This window comes from Bombina bombina, chromosome 1, assembly GCF_027579735.1.
Source record: "Bombina bombina isolate aBomBom1 chromosome 1, aBomBom1.pri, whole genome shotgun sequence".
NCBI lineage: Eukaryota > Metazoa > Chordata > Amphibia > Anura > Bombinatoridae > Bombina > Bombina bombina.
This window is the reverse complement of record NC_069499.1, coordinates 489,106,984-489,113,727: the sequence shown is the minus strand read 5'-3', so window position 1 is coordinate 489,113,727 and position 6,744 is coordinate 489,106,984.

Below are 6,744 nucleotides of genomic sequence, written 5' to 3'. Positions count from 1 at the left end.
TATGGTAAAACCAAAAAACAAAATCTCTTTAATATTGTTTAACCACTCTCATTATTAATAGAGGAAGAGATAATTTCTAACTGCCTCTTAATATGTAGAGAAGTGGCAAACACAGTAAAAGTAAACATGAACAAGGAAGCAAGGAAGAGCAAGTGTAGATTTAAACGGGCCTATAGTAATTAAACAGATTAACAATAACCTTGTAGATAGATAACCAAAAACACTATCGAAACGTACATTAGGATAAAGTGTATATTACTAAACTACGCGGTATATATTGTTTTATCTATGTGTTTAACCAATATAAACTTATGAATCATTGAAGTCTGAACACATAGTCCTACTAAAAAAGGGGGCCCATATATTCACTAGCCTAAAAATGGGGATCTCATATATGCCTATACTCCTAATACGATTATTTCTGCCAGTAATTTATGATGTCATATTCAGAGTTGTAACCATATGGTATTAAGCATTTAGTTTTAAAAATCCAGTATGTTTCTTGTTTACATAGTATAGATAGCTTATCACCGCCCCTAGGCGGTGTAGTTATCTGTTCTATGGCTTGCCATTTAAAGGACCTGACGTCCTGATGGTGAAATTCAATAAAGTGAGTGGAAAGTGCTGAACAAGTACGTTTATTGGAAATGTAAGAAAGATGTTCTCTTATGCGCTTACCTACTTTTCTGGTAGTTCTACCTGTATATTGTTTTTTACAGATAGTGCATTCAATTATGTAAATTACAAATGTACTTTTACAGTTGACACAGCCTTTGGTGTTAAATTCTTCTCCCGTTACATGGGACTTGAATGTTTGTGAAATATTTATATGCTCACAAGAGGTACAAACTTTTTTGCCACATTTGAATGTGCCATTATGTCTCAACCATGATGACCCTGAATGTTTATCACTCTTTAACATACTTGGGGCTAAGATGTTACCTAGGGTCACATTTCTTTTTGGGACAAACATACAGCCCTGTTCAATTATGTCCCTTAGATCCTTGTCCCCCCTTAGTATTGGTAAATTTTTTTTAATGATTTTACAGACTTCATCATATTGAGAGGAGTATGAAGTGATAAATTTAAGACTCTGTTTTGAATTTGTAGAGTTTCGTGTTGATTTTTCTAATGCAGTTGCCCTATTGATGTCCTTAACTTCGAAAAATGCTTTGTCTATGACTCGAGTGGGATAACCCCTTTTTTGCATTCTCATTTTTAAATCTCTGCTCTCCATCCGAAAGGCATCCTCATGTGTGCAATTTCTCTTTGCCCGCAGGAACTGACTTTTCGCAATTCCTTTGAACACATGTTTCGGATGGCAACTGCGGGCATGTAAGAGACTGTTGCCCGAAATAGGCTTACAGGAGAGAGCAGAGATAATGGTTCCTCCTTCAGGATTTCCTATAAGTGAGATGTCAAGAAAGTTAATGTTCTTTTTTTGCCAATCATAGGTGAATTGTAATCCTACCCTATTATTGTTTAGGGTGGTAACAAACTCCTTAGCAGTTTCAGAGTCAGATGACCACACTATCAGTAGGTCATCAATGAACCTGACATATTTTACTATGTGCTCAGATGGGGTGGTACTACCTCCATAGACGTGGCCCCGCTCCCACAAACCCATATATAGGTTGGCATAGGAGGGGGCAAATTTAGCCCCCATAGCAATGCCACGTCTCTGGAGGTAGTAGCACCCCTGAAACATAAAGAAATTGTGTTCTAATAGAAACTTCACAATTCTTACAATCAGGTTTTTAAAATTGGCTGAAAGATCAGTGAGTAAGTCCAAGAAAAAACTCACAGCTTGCAGACCCTGGGTGTGAGGGATGGAGGAGTACAGAGACACGGCGTCAATGGTAAGCCAGCTGTACTCCTCCCTCCAAGTCACAGTCTCCAGAACCTGCAATGCATGGGAAGTATCTCGTATGTAGCTGGGTAACGACAAAACCATGGGCTGTAGAAAATCATCTACCCACTTGGATAAGGGTTCCATTAAGGAACCTATACCAGCCACTATAGGCCTCCCTTTGACCTCGCATATGCTTTTGTGAACTTTTGGGAGGTGGTGGAAGATGGGTGTTACTGGATCTGTGACCATACAATGGTTAGCTGTTTCTTGATCCATAAGACCCTCCTCCACCACCTCATCCAAAAGGTGTGATAACTCTCTAGAGTACATAGCAGTAGGATTTCTGGATAGAACGGTATAAGTTTCCAAATCTCCAAGTTGTCTTAACGCTTCATTTACATAATCAAGCTTGTCCATGACTACCACGCTCCCACCTTTGTCAGACTGCCTGATCACAATCTCTTCATTCTTTTGTAGATTGAGTATTGCTTCTCTTTCCCTGTTAGTCAGGTTAGAGGAACTGGAGTGTGAGGAATCACTAAGTTTGGTAAGATCCTCAACCACCCTCTCATGAAACACCTCCAGAATTTTTCCTCTAGCCTGAGTGGGATAGAATTGTGATTTGCTTTTGAGTCTTGGTGCAACCTTTTGGACCTGTGAGGAACTTATTTCATAGTTTTCTCTACTTAGGTCTTCAAGTGTTACTAAAGCACATGTGTCTTCAAAGGAAGTGTGTTGGCTAACATTGGTATTGTGTATAGGGAGAGTCATGACTTCTGGAGTTAGTTGTGCTTTGCCTCTATAGAATTTTCTCAGAGTTAGATCTCTTGTCAATTTGTTCAAATCTAATATGGTCTGAAAAAGATTGAACTTTCTAGAAGGGACAAAGCCCAAACCCAAATTGAGAAGTCTGGTTTCAGTTTCTGTGAGCTGATAGCTGGAGATATTAATCACCATATTTATTGGTACTTTTTGATCATGGAGTTTTTCCCTCTGAGTGTATATCTCGATTGCTCTACTGTTTCTCTGGTGTTTTTTGTTGCTACTGTCGTGACTCCACCTCCCCCCCCTTGAAATTGTTTGGGGACCTCTTGAAAAACCTGGGAGTGGGATTTTTGAATTTGAGAATGGCTTTGTGTTTGGGCACTGGTTTTCGGTCTAGCTCCCTGATCAGTATGTGTCTTAAGGATGCTTTTTTGTTTATTAGTTCCTAAATTGGAAGTAGCAGAAGAATTAACTGATTCTTCTATTTCTGAGAAGGCCTCATCCCCTGATATACAATCAAAACTGGATGCAAACCGGTCCTCATCTGTGAGGTCATTCTCTGAATCAGAGAATGTCACCTTTTTAAGGTTATTTGCTGTATCCTGGTTTGCAACCTGTTTAGATTGGTTGGTATTTCGTTTGTATCGGCGCCTTCTATTTTTGTTCTTATTTTTATTATTACTGTGTGGCAGTTCTTCATTGTCTGCTTGGTTATACCATGACCTATTACGTTGTTTACGCCTCCATACATAAACAATACCTAGAGAATAATCCTTTTGATCCCTAAGGAATTTAGAATGTTTAGTTTGAATGACCAATTTTTTTGATTCCTCTATGGTTTGTTTATATATGTTATCAAACTTGGTGTATACTTCACAGCTGGTAAATCTAGACATTTCTGATTCAATATTTGCAATTTTAGTTTTTGTTTCACACAGTAATACATCCTTATACTCTATGAGAAGAGAAATCAATTTCAAAGAACACTCTGTGAGTGCTTGATTCCATCTATCTATATACTGCTGATCTTTAATATCATAGGTAGGAAACTTGTTGAGCCTAAGGCCCCTGGGGATCATTTTTAGGCCTAGATATTTAGTTAGTATCCATTTGTCCCATTTTAATCTTTGCTCTTTAAGTTTTAAATATTCAAAGTCCTGAAATAAATCTCCCAATTTGATATTAGGTGTGTCACAATTAAAGACATCCTCTAGATCTAGACAATCCAAATTGTCTTCATCAATGTCCTTGTATGTATGGGTATTATCCATGATGAGTAAGTCCTGTTAGTTTTATGAAATATAATATGCACCAATGTCCACTAATTTACAGACAAAGTAACAATAGAGTGCATATAGAATAGAATTATGCCTTTAGGGTATATGTGTAGAAATCATGCATATACTGTATAATGTTCTCCTAAACCAAAATACATTTGGTAATTAAACACCACTATGTAGGGATAAGTGAACAAAACAAGAAAAAAGGAAAAAATGAGTGGTGTTTATCAGCTCAATGCGTTATTTCAAAAATTGCTGGATCTAGCTATTAGGACCAAAGCTTGCAAGCACTGTTTCGATAAAGTTCTGGATAGCTCTATTATAGATCAAAGCAGCCTTTGCTAAAGTGTAAATAAATTCCGGGAAAAACGTATAATCCCTCTGACTTGTAACTGAAAAGTCAATTGAACACTTAGCACAGCATAACAGCAACCGTTCGCATTTAACAAACTTCAGCAGGTATGCACTCACCACTTCGGTCCTCTAGCGTAAATCAGCTGGTCTGGTGTGGCCGATATCCCTATTCCTCTGTCTCACGATCGCAGCGTCTTTGCATAGGCGGACCCGTTCAGTATACCCCTTATGCAAGGGCATTAAGCTTTTATGCTGTTTTTTTTTTTTTTTTTAAATTTTTATTTATAACCAACAGATGATACAGTGGTAAGATACAATTCAATGACACACCACACAGGGTGCGGTAAGAGAGTATAGAATTGATAAATCAGTATGATATACAACGCAATTTTTATCAGGTATAATAGCATGCAGCGTTCATATTTGTATTGCAGTCTGCAAAAGACGTATATGGTTTAGAGAAGTCTAGCGTTTGTACTCACTTGTACCACACTGTTGGGGTTTTTATTTTTGTAAACTAACACAACCAACTTAAACCTAATCTAACTTAAAATACAGGCACACAAACCAAACAAACAAACAAATCCAATCACACAAACAAAAAATAAGTAGTCCCCTCCACAAATATGCCAAGAATCACAGTACGCATACATAGTGCACATTGCCCAATCAACACTAGTAACAGAGTTCCAAGAGGTATGGGATAGCATACAAAGGTGCCAAGCCGTTTTCATATGTACCTGGGTTATAGAAAACAATGATAGGATCTGTATCATTAGCCAAATACTATTTTAGGTGAATCTTCGGCCTAAATCAGAATGTTTCTACGGAGGTGGGAGGAGGCATTAAGGGTGTAAGATAATATAAATTGCTCATGCAATACGATATACAACAACGTCATGTTATCAGATATAGTAGCATACAGTGCTCATATTTGTATTGAGGTCTGTAAAAGACTTATATGGGTGTCACAAATTTAAGTAGCTGATCTGAGTTATGGTGACACAGCTGGTAAACTATATCTAATTGCTTTAGTTAAGTTAACAAAGTCCTTCTGACTATTTTATGAAACACTGATGCAAACAGACGGCTACTGCCTTCTCTGATATTGCCATTTAGCCAATAAATAAATTATAGTGAAAGGATTGCAAAAGTGTTCAGCATGGTTAAATAAACATGAAAGGTCAATTTTTAAAATTAAAATGCAGGTTAACTAAGGTATTATCTGTCTTATACCATCCCCCCTGAGACCAATATACAACGTGGAATAAACAATGCAGGCTTAAAAGGCAAACAATAAACAATCAAATTAGATTGGAAAAAGAAAAATCAGGCAGATACATAGTGAATGTTAAAACATACCTGCTTCTATACCAGTGTTAGGTTGAGCAGAAACCCACAATAAGTTGCTGTCAGATGATCGGAGCTCAGAGCTAAAGAAAGTGTGGTGCAATACCAGAGTAGCCACTAGAGGCCCTCAGAGATTAACAATCCACACATTTTGCAAGAAGTTGGGACATAGAAAATAAAAAATAAAATATACTGTAGCACGCAGCACACCTAGCATGGTTGCCAATCTCAAATCTAGATAGTATTACAAAGGGCTAATAGAAAAAAGGAGATGTATATGCTCACAACTTAAAACAGTAAAGACAGTAGGCACACAACTAAGAAAGTATAGCACTTATAACACAACATGCATTTGTGCAGTCCTAGTCAGCAACACAGATTTCGCTGATAAACCATGTGGGGTCTATGAGAGCAGGAGGGGTCTGTAATAAAAGCCATTTGAAAAATTGCAGGTATACAATAGGAAAACGTACTAAATATATTGATACATTTAGACAGAATATAGGGTTGACATTTATGTTTGATAACAAGGGCAAGGATTAAGCCCACAGAAACTTTAAAACAGCAACGTGCAGCATTCGTGTATGGGTTGGTTTTGTTCAGCTGCTGTGAGTAATGTAGTGACCTGTGCAGCCCAACACTGATACGATATTAATGAGCAGTTTTGTTAGAACTTTGTAAGCGTTAGCAGGATGATATAAATACAAGTGTCACCAGTATAGATTTGGGACTGCTGATATAATTAGTGAAAGTTATGGCTCTATATCTCAAGCATCCCCTCTAGTTGCGGTGCTTTCTAGAAAAGATAAACAGGTGTCGGCAGATAACTATTATGTTTAAGTGCTGAGGAGAAAAGCAGATGTATCAGGCTTTAACACCCAGAGCAATGTTCCACTAAGTGTGAAGCAAGCAAATAGCATAAGAGGCGAGATAAAATAAAACTGCACACCAAAACATTTCTGCTCAAGCGGGGGGTAGAAAAGGAAAGGCATAAGTGTAAACACAAGAAAATTAGGCAAATAACTTTTAAACCCAAGACCAGAGCGCAATCTGTAAGCATCAAAAGTACACAAGTCCCATCACTTGACCCATCAGATGTTGCCCGTGATCAGTATCATAACCTTAGGCATATAGGCGACGGCA